We start from the raw sequence: 13,285 nt of genomic DNA, 5'->3' as shown, positions 1-13,285 counted from the left end.
GTAGGTTACCCCTGTACAGTTTGTTTCCTAAGAATTGACTAACACAGAAGGCAATCTTCTTTATTTATTAATCTAATTGCTCCCCTTTTATTTATGAAACTAATTGCACCACCTTGCCAGTGGGAATTGCATTGCCACCATTACCCCTTAATCTGAGTGCCGAGCACCATCTTTAATGTTTTAGTTCAGTAATTTGAAAACCTTCTGCTGTGTTATTGCAGCAGAATGCATTATTGCCGTCATAAACAAAATATTGTGGTTTCGGGATCATAAAAAAACACTAGGCAGGTGATGAGCGCTTAGAATATAAAGTTGGCCTTGCGTCATCAGATGTATTTCTTTGTTCTTAATTCTCGTTCCTCATTCTCCTTTGCAAGTAAATTCCTTAAAACTTTGTATTTCTTCATGGAAAGGGACAAAGACAGCAAGGGGTCACTGGCATTAAAATAAAATAAAATAACCACAGTGGTTTGCTCAAAGGCCGAAATGTACATAACAAAAGAAGCTTCCACTTTGATCCTAGACATATTTACTGTTAAGATCATTGGCGTGTTCTACTAAGCAATTGAAGCAGGGACAATCGGGGGTGGGAGGGGAATGTCCGCTTTAAATGTCCGTTCACAAAATGGGTCTGGTCTACAAATGCAGGAGAACGGGGCAGCTGAATATTGAGAATGGTCTGAAGAATCATTCTTCAGACAGCAGGTGGGAATTCACATCTTCTGAGCGCTCTCCTACATTGAAAACTCCTTGCAAACAGGAAGCAGTACAGCAACCAAAAGGCTAATTTCCTATTTGCCTGGGCTGAAGGTGCAGTCAAGGCTGGGCTATGCTACCTGCAACCTGAAACGGTGCCAGCCGTTCTGCCACCTCTTTCTTCTGAATATGTAGCCCCTCCCTTAAACACAAGGGATGACTGCTTCTGTCTCTCTCATCTCAAAAATGTTGACCAGATTCTTCTGTATTTTTTCTTTTGAATCCTACTATATAAAAGGCTAAGTGTATTCAGGACAACTCACTTGCTACCCTAGTGCACCTCCCAAGGGCGCTGCTGTGGAGGGAAGCCCACATGAGGCAGCCAGTCCTCCAGAGAGCATGCCACGGCAGGAAGCAAAGGCCAGGATCAGGCACAGAGCAGGTGGCAATGCTCATCCCCTGCCTTCACACAGCTGGGATCAGGAGCGGAGCAAGCAGCAATGCCCATTCCCCACCATCACCCAGCTGGAAGCAGGAAGGGAGCAGGCGGCAATGCCTGCCCCCTTCCTTCACCCAGCTGGGATCAGGAGCGGAGCAGGTGGCAATGCCCATCCCCTGCTTTCACCCAGCTGGGATCAGGAGCGGAGCAAGCAGCAATGCCCATCCCCCGCCATCACCCAGCTGGAAGCAGGAAGGGAGCAGGCGGCAATGCCTGCCCCCTGCCTTCACCCAGCTGGGATCAGGAGCGGAACAGGTGGCAATGCCCATCCCCTGCTTTCAGCCAGCTGGGATCAGGAGCGGAGCAAGCAGCAATGCCCATCTCCCACCTACACCCGGCTGGGATCAGGAGTGGAGCAGGCAGCAATGCCTTCCCCCCGCCTTCACCCAGCTGGGATCAGGAGCATAGCAGGTGGCAATGTCTGGGAGGCTTGGTAGATTCATTATTTAAACAGTATGCAGCCTTTTGGTCTAAATCATGAATTCAATTTGTCTTGCTTCCTGTGAACTGTACTTGTATCTTTAACATTTGGTAACTGTCATCGGCCGTTTCCACACTGCCTTAAAATAGCGGCAGGCTCCTGGAATCCTGGCGGCTTCTTCGCATAATATGAGCTGAAAAAACACCCCACATCTATTTTAAAGAAAACATTGCATGAAGAAGCCGCCAGTGTTTTGGGAGCCTGCTGCTTTTTTAAGGTAGTATGGAAACGGCCATAGTTGGGGGACTGCACCTTTAAGAAGTCTATTCCAAAACCTGTTTGATTGTTAATATGTTGCACACGACTAAAAAGAGGATGCACCTGGCTGCCGTTAGAAAGTAACTATGCACCAACTTTGGCGAGTTTTTAACATCTTGAAATGGTTACAAAGAAAGAAAAATTATTTTATTAAGAAAATATATTTTGTTCTAGATGCATAGTGGCAAGGTCTGTGGACCCCTGAGGAAGTTATTATCTGGAAACAAAGGTTCTTAACAACCAGTTCCTTGTCAGGTCTCCAGTTCCTTAGCGTTTTCCATCTGATTCCACCTGCACAAGATATAGAAAAAATGAAATGAAAAGGAGATAAGATTTACTCTATTATTGTTTGACTAAAGACTTATTGTTTGACTAAAGTCTTAAAGACTTACTGCCGATCACCGGGGAGTCCCTTTGGATTGCTCCGATATCTTCACACCTACTATTAAGAACTTTCTGAGGCGATGGGATACTGCCTGGCTGTTTGTCTTCTATGAATTGTTGAATATCCTTGCATTATATAGTGAATAATGTTATTAGATTGTATTTTTGTATGAATTGTAAAATTGTTGTATTTATTGTTACTAGCACTTGGTCACCTTAAATCACTAGAAATACAAAATAACTCATTTTCATAATTATATTTACGTTCTCTATTTGATTGATGTGATTATGATTGTTACAAGTCCCTTAGATGTGGTTTTCCACTCTAGATTCTGGCTGCTGATTCTGACGGTGCTTCTCTGTTGTTTTGTGCGATCAGGAGCTGAGCAGGTGGCAATGTCCATCCTCTGCCTTCACTCAGCTGGGATTAGGAGTGGAGCAGGTGGCAATGCCCGCCTGCCCTTCATCCAGCTGGGATCAGGAGGGGAGCAGGTGGCAATGCCTGCCCACTGCTTTCACCCAGCTGGGATCAAGAGTGGAGCAGGTACCAATGCCCACCTCCCAACTTCACCTGGCCAGGATCAGGCTGGGATTAGATGGGGAGCAGGTGGCAATGCCCACTCCTTCACCTGGCCGGGATCAGGAGCAGACTATGAGGCAGTGCCTTCCCCCTTCACCTGGCCTGGATCAGTCACAGAGCAGGAGGTAATGCTCACCACTCCTTCACCTGGCCAGGATCAGGCACAGAGCAGGTGGCAATGCCCTCTCCCTTTCACCTGGCCAGGATCAGATGGGGAGCAGGCGAAAATACCCGCTCCCTTTCACCTGGCTGGGATCAGATGGGGAGCAGGTGAAAATACCCACTCCTTCAATGGCTGGGATCAGGAGCAGACTATGAGGCAGTGCCCACCCCCCTTCACCTGGCCTGGATCAGGCACAGAGCAGGAGGTAATGCCCACCTCCCCTTCACCTGGTTGTGTCAGTCCCTGGCAGTTAGGTCCCTTAAGTTCTCCACAGTTACCACACAGGTGTTACAGATGAAGCAACTTTATTAGAGATCCGTACAGTTCAAGGTGTTCACACATATGTGGCAATTGGCAGAAGTGATTATTCAAACAAAGGAATTGCTTATAGGGGGAACTTCCCGCCCTTTGGTTTCATTGACATTCTGGCGCGAAAACCCCAAAGAGTTATATGGGAACTGATTAGTTTAGGCTAGACATAGTACAGGATGAAATCATTTCAGTCTCTGGAAAAAGATACATTGCTCACTGCCCGCTGCTGGCATTCAAGGACACTTGCTGGAGATGTGAAAGTAAATACCTTCAACAGATAACAGAGAGGCCCCACTGGTTCTCCTGTATATTTCAGGCACAGAGCAGGAGGCAATGCCCACCTCCCCTTCACTCAGCTGGGATCAGGTGCAGAGGAAGTGGCCCTGTCCCCCCTCCCCCGCTTTCATCTAGCTGTTATCAGTGATGGAGGAGGAGGGAATGCCCACCTGCCTGACCTCTTCTTTCTGGAACCTGTTGTATTTTTCCCCAGCATGGGCTTTGTTGCTAGTGTAATATATTTCGTCTGTGTTTTTCATGAGAAGTAAGTTCGCAGTCTCCTCTTTTCTTTTTAAAAATAATTTTTATTCTTTCATATTATTACACACAACAACAAGAACCAAACAAGAAAATAAAACACAATAATCTGATAACTTCCTATCCAATCAATATTTAATGCCATCATATTATGTAATTGGTACCAATTACCCCCCAAAATGGAAAAAGAATAAGACAAAGAAAGAGGAAGGGGAGAGCTTCCATCCAATTTGGCTATAATTTAACAAAGATTCATTAAGTCCATTTCTAAATGATAATATCCTCTAATATAACTATTCAATTCTTTAGACAAATTTACAGATAAGGATTTCCATCCAATTAAAGAATGTTTTAAAAGAAGCTATACTCTGGAAATTCCATTAAATAAACCATAAAACTTTTCCAAATTATCTTGAAATCCTCTTTCTTTTTTCTCCTCTGAATTAATCTAATTTTGTTTGTTCAGTCTCCATTTTTCTGCCTCTCTCTACATTCCCACCTGCCTCATACCAAATATTGTTTCCAAACAAAGAGAAGAATATTGGAACTTTGCCCATAAAATGTCACTCTCATTCCATGTGGCTCTCTTTGGCTCTCACTAATTCAGTCTCAGGGCCAATCTACACATGACGAATGACACTTGAACAGCAAGTGGATTGAGTGGAGGGCAAGTGAACAGGGAGAAATACACTTGCCATTCAAGTGTCATTCGTCATGTGTAGCTTGGCCCTCAGAGAGAATATTTCAAATCCAGGGCCCCAGCTTAAGTTGGCGGTGCACCAGGAACAGACATGGGCATGGACTGGGAAAAAAAACCATGGACTGTTGGTCCATGGTCCATCGCATTTCATGGACCACCATCACAAACCTTTCACGGACCCACCCCTGTGGTCCATCACTTCCAGGGCCCTGGGACTGCCCCCTTCAGACTCAGAGATGCCAAACCTGCATTGATTCTTCAGCAGGCTTTCCTTCAGCCACCCTCTAAGTTTGGCCAAGATTGCATTTCGGAGGTCTGAGTTACAGACCCCCCAAACCTGCAGCCCCAGGAAACTCCCAGTAGATAGAAGACGAGCCTCAAACACCAATTGACTAGTATTGGCTTGCAGCAATTAGCAGAGCCCTAGGCTAGCCCAACACCCCACAATCAAATAAGAATTGAAAGGGGGGAATATGACAGAAAAGAGTGAGCCCTCAAGGAGCCCAATAAACTTGGTCCCCAAGCATTCCTGCAGCCCTGAGCCTGGGTTAGGGCAGAGCCCTAGGCTAGCCCACCACCCCACAATCAAATAAGTATTGAAAGAAAAAATGAAACAGAAGAGTGAAACCTCAGCTGAGGAAACCTGTCAGATATGCCATCCTGCATATCTGCCATGTATGTATTCTGTGTTATGTGCTGATCCTCTGAGGGCATGGGAAGTTTCTTATTGATGCTAAGCTCGTGGGTTATCTTGCAAATTATTTTGGGAGCAATAAGCTTGCTCCCAGAGCCTAGCTGCAGCACAAGCCTCCCTCTCACGCAATCCAAATAACTCCCACAACAAGCAGTTCCTCCCTCGGTAACAAGATGGAAAGTAAAACTGCAGCTCAGCTCTGGGTGTTATATATACTGTTTGCTCTCATAGAGAATAATGGAAGCTCTCTGGTTGGCAGTCAGAGCTGCCTATCAAGGTTTTCAGGGCTAAGATTGGTGTGTTCCAAAGGCAGCAGAAGGTCTGCAGGTGACTCTCCTACGTTTCCTAGGGAATTGATTGCTCGGCGCTGGGATGTCTGATTTCACGGACCAACGTCATCATGTCCATGAAAAATGCATGTCCCACAACCCGCTTTGTTCACTAATGCTGAACCAGGCCGGTCTGTGTCAAACTTGGTCAATTTTTTGGTCTGTGCTCACCTCTAACCAGGAAACTTTCTGCTTCATTGGGGCTCTGAAAAGATATGGAATGTTCTGTAGGAGGAAGTGCCAGAGGCTGCCACCAATGGGAGATGGCTGAGAGGTTTGGGGGTTGGGCTTGGATGTATAGTCTGGGAGCAAACATAGAAATATGTTTGATTTCCAGTATCTGCTGGGTAGGCCAAGTCTTGGTCCCAGTAGCAATTTTAAAAAATGGCGACAGAAGATGCTGAGTGGGTCTAGCCCTGATTGTTGTTGCAGACTGTTAACTTGTTAGTACAGTGTTACGCACTATGGATGTTACACCTATGGGATATATCATCCCTTCTTTATGACCCCCTCATTCTTTTAAATATTTATTTAATATCAGGTGGCTCTGATGCTTAGGAACTGTAGCTTCATATCTGCCCCCACATTTCACCGATAATATTTGAAGGAAAGAACTATGTTGTTCTTTCAGATATCAGTGTTAACACGCCTTGAGAGTTGAACATACTGATTTTGAGCATAACCACATTAATGCCATCTTCTTCATTTTGACACAGGACCATAGCAGCAGCCAATACAACACTGCTGGCCATGTTTTTATTAGGCCTTATAATAAAATTATTTTCTTGGTTATGCAGTTCCCAGCATTTGCATAATTTATTTACTTTATTCTTCAATAAATATTTTAGGTTTAATCCAAAAGTGCTCTTCTGTTGGTAGAAGGTGTCTTCTATTCATGGAAGGGATAGTTTCATTAAGATCCCCAGTCTTCTTGAGCCTGTGGAGATTTTAGGCATTTTCAGAATGAGGAGTAAGGGCCACCACAAAATGGCTGCCTTAGGCAGCAGTTACAAAATGGCTGCCAAAGGATGTGGGACCAGTCACAAAATGTTAGAAGGGTGAAGGCCACGAATTTTCCAATGATGGAGGCAGCTGTTTCTGTGATAGTTCTCCCTGCAGGCACAAAGGTGACGCCTCCTGGATTCTTTTGAAGTATTGCCTAGTCTAATGAGGTGGAGGAAAGCAAAGCTCTTTGCTTTGGGGAAGAGATGCTTTGTCAATGAAGAAATTGGGAGCTAGGAAACCCATGACTGTTGGGTATCAGATCTGACGAAGGGAGTTTTTGACAAATTTTGACATCTTATACCCTGGAAATCTTGCCGGTCTTTAAGGTGCTGCTATTCTCGAATCTTGCTATTGTGTTTTTGCATTTCACTATTGTATTGTAAGCAGGGGCGGCGCCAGCATTTCTGGTGCCTGAGGCAGCTTTAGGGGTGTTGGTGTGCGTACACTTTGCGTGCGTGCGCATCCGGACTGCGTGATGATGTCACTGGGGGCAGGAACAGTGCACAGGTAGCCTCTCAGTCCTCCTGTTCAGATGCCCCATGCTGCCCTGGCTGCCTGCTGCACCTGGCCTGCAGCTGTGTGCTGGCAGTGGTGGCGGAAGCAGCACAGAGCAACTGAGCAGGAGGGCTGGGAGGCTGCCTGTTCAGCTGCCCCACGCTGCCACCACCAGCACGTGCTCCTGGCTGGGTGCAGCAGCTGTAGGCCAGGCATGGCAGGAGGCTGAGGTGGCGTGTGCGCATCCTCCCTCCAGCTTAGTTGCTCCATGCACCACCCAGGCTGCCTGCCACACCTGGCCTGCAGCTGTGTGCTGTTGCCGATGGTGGCAGCAGCAGCAGCAGCACAGAGCTCCTGGCTGGGTGCAGCAGTACGGGGCAATTGAGCTCTGTAGCACGCACCCCCACCCCTGGCGCCCCCTCCAGTGCCTTAGTGCTTGAGGCGGCTGCTGGCCCGGCCTCAATGGGTGCACCTGCCCTGATTGTAAGCCACTTTGGGTGATCATTGAGGAGAATATAAATGTTTAAGTAAACAAATAAAATACCAGACTGCAATTTTTTTTTAACCCAACAAATAACCAACTTTGTGGGTTTGTTTATAGGACTTCTGTAGTATCTCGTACTGTGTGGCCAGAAGTTAGGTAACGTTTATGACCTCTGGATTACACAACTAGCATGCGGTTTTGTGTGTCCATACTGCAGAGGCAAGCAACACAAGCCAAATGCTTTTAAAAGGAATCATTTGGCAAAACCACAATTGGAGAACGAAAGAGTGTTTGCCGTCCTTGCAGTTCATAAGAGCCAGAGGTGAGTAAGCAGTTTTAATGGTGAGTGCTGAATCCATTTGCTATATCCTTTACCACTATTAAAATAACTGATGAGAGGAACAAAGTAAATTGGATGGCAACAGGCCCATAGAGTTTGGGGAATGCAACACAAATTCTGTGGGTTTTGCTTCCTGTAAGGAAAAAAAGAAGTCTTGCTAATGCAAGAGTCCCAAATAAATCAGATGAGTTTTCCAAATCAGTATCATGGATCTGGCAGACAAAGGAAGGGAAAAATATAAATAATGCGCTTGATTAGCCATCTTGCAAAAGTAATGTAGGCCTGAGAATTGTGGATGCTAACAGGCTCCGAGATGTTCGGAAATTAAGAGAGCAATCCTAAACAGATTTACTCAGAATCTTACTCAGGTCTATTCAATGTGTTTTACTCTCAGGAAGGAGTTTTTAGGGCTGCACTTCAAGCCCTCTTCACAAGGTATGCAATAACTGAAGACCATTTCAGAGTTTATGACCACATTTACCTGAACACTATCAACCAATGAATAATGTGATTGCACGCTACCCGTGATCTAAGTTCCTGTGGACGCCATGTTGTGTGAAAAGGAGTAACACATTTATTTAGCATATTGTACATGCAGCTTAAGTATGGCATGAACTGACCATTGCATTTTTCAGGGTTTGTGTTCGTGTTTACCAAGACTTTCTGAGCATTGCCACTGTTCATATAACATGGTGACCTCTATTCTGGGAGGATTTTAAAATCTGCAAAGGGCTACAGTAGGGATGCCAGGTGAGTGCTGGCAACCAGTGAGTATTTTTGGGGTGCAGACTCAGGAAGCAACATCATGTGACATCACCTCCCCCACTTCCAGTTGAGTATCTAGAAGTGATGCTGTTACCTGGATGGGACTCCTTGTTAGTAAGTAGGGGGGATTAGTGGCAAAGAGGAAGGCTATGTGAGAGGGGTAACTATGGGATACTCCACCAATTTTAGTGGGTCCCCTCCTCCCCAAAACAAGCCAAAATACACATAGAAATCATAGAGCCCCGTGGCGCAGAGTGGTAAGCTGCAGTACTGCAGTCCAAGCTCTGCTTGCGACCTGAGTTTGATCCTGGGTTCAGGTAGCTGGCTCAAGGTTGACTCAGCCTTCCATCCTTCCAAGGTCGGTAAAATGAGTACCCAGTTTCCTGGGGGTAAAGTGTAGATGACTGGGGAAGGCAATGGTAAACCACCCTGTAAAAAGTCTGCCAAGGAAATGTCGAGATGCAACATCCCCCTATGGGTCAGTAATGACTCGGTGCTTGCACAGGAGACTACCTTCACCTTTACACATAGAAATCACAGGTTCAGCTTGTTAAAGCAACTTCTGGAATGGCAGAACAAGTTTGGGAATTGAGGCTGTAATGACTCCCCCACCCCCACGGAAAAGTTTTTGTGTTTCATTTCGGCTCTTACCACACAGACAGGCCAGGTACTGGAGTGGGCCATTCAGCAGCCTCTTGCGTCCCTTAACAGTAAGCCTGTCTGCACTCACCATGCAAGCAATTAGATCCAAAGGGGAGAGACTTAGCATTCACTTTGTTGGCGGGAAGGGGATGGGCACGCCCCTCGTGAGTGTATTTTTTCTTCAGTACTTCCTGGGTAACGGCATTGGCATTAAGTGGCTCATAAGGATCCGGTCACGAAACATTTGCTTTGTGCTGGAGACAGCACAGTGCCTTTGGTGCCAGTGTCACCATCGCCCTTTCTGTGCATTTTTACACACAATGCAAGGAAAGGCCGGCAATGTCCACACAAGTGTGCACAGGTGTGTTTGAGGAAGGAGGGTCTCCTTCAGCCTCTGAGCCCCCAGCTGCTGCTCAAGTTATGCAGACTAGGGTGAAAATTGGAAAGAAAAGGTAAATATTGGCTGATTCCACACATGTTGGATAATGCACTTTCAATGCACTTTATCAATCATTTGAAGTGGATTTTTTGTTCCGCACACAAAAAAATCCATTCCAAATGACCTATAAAGAGGATTGGAAGTGCATTATCCAACGTGTGCGGAATCACTCATTAAAGGAGAAGTTCAATGAGGAGTGCCTTTGGAGGCATTTGGAGTTGGTTCTTGCCCATTCAGTGGCCTTCTGCTGCTGTCCACTTAGGTGCCATGGTGCCAGGGCCGCCACTGTGACTTCAGAAGTCCTCCAAAGATAGCAGGTTGAGGAGCACCAGGAGGGATTTCATCTTTCCCAGAAAGTCTTCAAGCTTTGGGGGCTTCTCTGATTAAAACTGTTAAAACTTTCTCAGCCCCCCCCACCTCACAGAGTGTTTTGTTGTGGGGATCATAATAACATACTTTGTAAACCACTCTGAGTGGGTGTTAAGTTGTCCTGAAGGGCAGTATATAAACCGAATGTTGTTGTTGTTGTTGTTGTTGTTGTTATTAACCCATTCGCACATGCATGCACACCACGGCCGATTCCGCACGGCTTACCTGAAGCAGGGACGTTGCGGAACATGTTGGAAAAAATACGGAAGATCACGTTTTCTCACACGAGTTTTGCGCAGCTTACCTGAAGCGGAACATGCTGGAAAAAAACAGAAGATCACGTTTTCTTGCGTGAGTTTTGCTCGGCATCGCACAAAACTCGTGCGAGAAAATGTGATCTTCTGCGTTTTTCCCGGCATGTTCCGCAACATCCCAGCTTCAGGTAAGCCGTGCGGAATCAGACCACATCTTTCCAGGTCAGTGTTCCACATGGAAGAACAGATCTGATCAGATTTCAGGAAGAACAAGACTCTGTCCAGTTTCTCCTGTGATCCCTTCTCCCTTCTTTTCATTCAACTCCGAGTTAACGGTTTTAGTCAGAAAAGGAGACTGGCAGCCAGCAACCTGTCCAGTCTCCCACTTTTACTAGTAAAAGAAAGAGGGCCACTTCCCTCTACTTCCCTTCCTGTGAAGGGAAACACCAACATCTAGCCTGTAGGCTTTTATGCACAAGTGGTCAGCAGGTTTAAACAGGGAGTCCTGGGCTGCTGCAAAGCAAATCAGGAGGAGGCCAGACTCACACTTCATCACAGAAACAAAACTACAAGGCATAGGGAAACACGCCACAAAAGCAGGACTGAATAATTCATTGGCCTTGTCACAAGATCAGATTAAAAAAAAAATTCATTGTGCTGTTTGGCAATGGAGCCCTCTCCTCCTTTCGCGCCATGTGGCACCACTTGTTTCCACCATTGTGGCCAACAGGTTTTTGGATGACGCAAAAAGAATAGTGTGTGAGTGCACAGCTTCTTCAAGCACTCCTCAGGATCCATAAACACAGAACCCCATTGTTATGTGCTCTCAAACTCAGCAGGTCAATGGTTTAGAAGGAGGATTGTGTTCTGTGCAATTTTGGTGTCATTGCATGTCAGAACAGCTACCCAGAACCTTGTATCCTCCACCACCACTGTTGAAAAGAAGAGCATGTGTTTGTGCATGAGCATGTGTTTTGGCATGAAGGGCCAAAAAACAAAAAAAATGGATTAGTTCCCAACTGGCACACACACACCCCGCCCCCCCCCCAAAAAGCTGGAACAAACAGTAATGAAACAGAATTATTCTGGAATCCTCTGGAACCAAAACCGAAATGGAAATTTTCTTGGTGCATAGTCCTACTTGTTATTGTAGCTTTGAGTCTGAAAAGCTTATACCCTGAAAATCTCGTTGATTTTCAAGGTGCCACTGGACTCAAATCCTGCTGTTCTATTGTAGACCAACATGTTTACCTATGCGAATCTACATAAAACATCTAAATTATATTACTACAGTTTGCTCAATGCCCTGACCTGAATAGCACAAGTGAGCCTGATCTCATCAGATCTCAGAAGCTAAGCAGGGTAGGCCTTGGTTAGTACTTGGATGGGAGACCTCCAACGAAGACCAGGATTGCAGAGGCAGACAATGGCAAACCACCACTGCTGGGCTCTTGCCTTGAAAACCCCACCAGGGGTCACCATAAGTCAACTATGACTTGAGGGCACTCTCCACCACCACCAATTTGCTTGATATGAGGCTGATTTTGAAGATTGTTTGGAGGCTACAATTTTCACAGAATGCTGCAGCCAGAATGTTGACTGGAGTGGGTTATAGGGACCATCCAGTCTTGTTCCATCTACACTAGCTCCCAATTTGTTTCTGGGCTCAATTCAAAGTGATACTGACCTTTAAAGATGGTTCGGGGCCAGCATAACTTCAGGATTATCTTCTCCCATATGAATTGGTCCATCCAGTCTGGAAATCTTCAGAGGCCTTGTTTCAGAGGCTAAACAGGTGGCAACCAAGAAAGAGTGTCTTGAGGGCCCTGTTTGGGTGGAAAGGCAGCACAGAGATGATTTAAATAAATAAATACAGTTTAAAAAGCAGCATCTCTGATCTGTTCAATTATATTCAATGACCATGCTAGGATGGTGTTTTCAAGCTTGTATCCGATTCCTGACACTCTGTTTTGCAATGTCTAGAGGTTTCCTCCAGCCGCAGTGGTAGGTTACGAGCCATGGCCTTTTCCCTGCTTAAGTTTGTGCTTTAAACTCCATGAGTCTCACAATGCTTCCTTCGAAACATATCCAGTTGCAAGGCCAGACACTCTCTTTGTAGCCTGCAGATGTTTATGTAACATAATTCTTTACTCGGCCAAAACCACATCAGACACTCAACTCTTACGACCTTGATTATCTGCATTTACTTTCAGAATTTTCTTTTAACTATTTTCCTTAGATTAGAAACATAAATAAGGCCCACAGAATACATCTGTTCTATTATATCTAGTATCCCATGAGCTAAAGTGGAAAAGCCTTCAGATAAAAATAGCTATAACTGAAGTAAAGGGTGAATTCTCATGGGTTTGGATCCAACCAGGTTTCCAGCTGGTGAAAAAGGAAGACAGAAGTTCCCTTTAACAGCTAAAAAGCTTACACTAGGGACCAAAGCCATGAGGGTTGGCACCTGGAATAAGGAGGGGAATTCGGTGTGATTGTGCTAAAAAGCAAACTGGATCCAGCACAGTAAATTTGTAGAGAAATCCTCAGAGCTTGAGAATTGCATGAGGGCAGAAGGCCCATCCCTGCATGACTTGTCTGGATAAAATCAAGTTAAGCAGGCCATAAGACTGATCTTAGACTTTTTCATGGGGATTGTATCTGCCATAGCTGCACCAATGTTTGCTGTCATGAATAGAGGTGGGCACGAACAGCAATACGAACAAAAAAAAAGCCACGAACAGCCCGATCACCTGTTCGCAAGCATGCTGTTCGTGAGGCCTGTTCCCAATGACGTGTGTTCGTTCCAAGCCCTGTTCGTGGTGTTCATCAGCTGTTCGTCAAGCCAGACAGTCTGGCGCC

This window comes from Eublepharis macularius, chromosome 1 (assembly GCF_028583425.1).
Source record: "Eublepharis macularius isolate TG4126 chromosome 1, MPM_Emac_v1.0, whole genome shotgun sequence".
Classification (NCBI taxonomy): Eukaryota; Metazoa; Chordata; class Lepidosauria; order Squamata; family Eublepharidae; genus Eublepharis; species Eublepharis macularius.
The sequence above is the reverse complement of the archived record's forward strand: the minus strand, read 5'-3'. Positions refer to the sequence as shown.